Consider the following 1328-nt stretch of genomic DNA (forward strand, 5'->3'; position numbering starts at 1 on the left):
GAAAACCTTTCACTTCTCATCCAAGAAGCTTCTTCAGTTTTGAAGAAATTTCACAACAGAACCGAAGAAGCTTCTTGGATGAGAAGTGAAAGGTTTTTTTTAAGGGAAAAAAACCCCAAGAAAGCCTACAGTAGCTGCCTTTTGAAAAAGCACCTCTGGGATAAGTCTTGGGATAAGAGCCTTGGTGGAGCAGTGGGCTAATGCCTCCTTAAGTAACACCAGCTGCCTGCAATTAGTGCAGGTTCGAGTCCCACCAGGCTCAAGGTTGACTCAGCCTTCCATCCTTCCCAGGTAGGTAAAATGAGGACCCAGATTGTTGGGGGCAATTAAGCTGATTTTGTAATAATGCCGCTTGAGATGGGGCCGAAAGCCCTAATAAGCAGGCATATACATAGAATGAAGGCTATTGCTAAGCACATTGTGCTTTAGATTGTAAGCCGCCCTGAGTCTTCGGAGAAGGGTGGGATATAAATGGGATTAAAAAAAAAGTCTGATCCAGTTTTAGAGGCCAGCCAAACAGAATATTCTTTAAGTGTGTGTGTGTGGACTCAGTTTCCTAGAATCCTCAACTTGTGACCATGCTGGACCATGATCATGCATGGAGCATTCTAGATCAGGGCTCTTCAAACTTGGCAACTTTAAGACTTGTGGACAAAGATGATTGGGGGACTGGAGGCTAAAACAGATAGGGAACGGTTGCTGGAATTGGGTATGTGTAGTTTAACGAAGAGAAGGGTGAGGGGTGACATGATAGCGGTGTTCCAATATCTCAGGGGCTGCCCCAAAGAAGAGGCAGTCAAGCTGTTCTCCAAAGCCCCTGAAGGCAGGACAAGAAGCAACGGATGGAAACTAGTCAAGGAGAGAAGCAACCTAGAACTAAGGAGAAACTTCCTGACAGTCAGAACAATTAACCAGTGGAACAACCTGCCTCCAGAAGTGGTGAATGCTCCAACACTGGAAGTTTTTAAGAAGAGACTGGACAGCCATTTGTCTGAAATGGTATAGGGTTTCCTGCCTGAGCAGGGGGTTGGACTAGATGATCTCCAAGGTCCCTTCCAACTTCTCCTCCTTCTTTCTTCCTTCTTCTTCTTCTTCTTCTTCTTCTTCTTCTTCTTCTTCTTCTTCTTCTTCTTCTTCTTCTTCTTCTTCTTCTTCTTCTTCTTCTTATTATTATTATTATTATTATTATTATTATTATTATTATTATTATTTCCAACTCCCAGCCAGGGTTGGCTGAGGAATTCTGGGAGTTGAAGTCCATAAGTCTTAAAAGTTGCCAAGTTTGAAGACCACTGTTCTAGATGTTGTACCAGCCTGGAGAAGGTTGG

Source organism: Vipera ursinii (genome assembly GCF_947247035.1).
Source record: "Vipera ursinii genome assembly, chromosome: 13".
NCBI lineage: Eukaryota > Metazoa > Chordata > Lepidosauria > Squamata > Viperidae > Vipera > Vipera ursinii.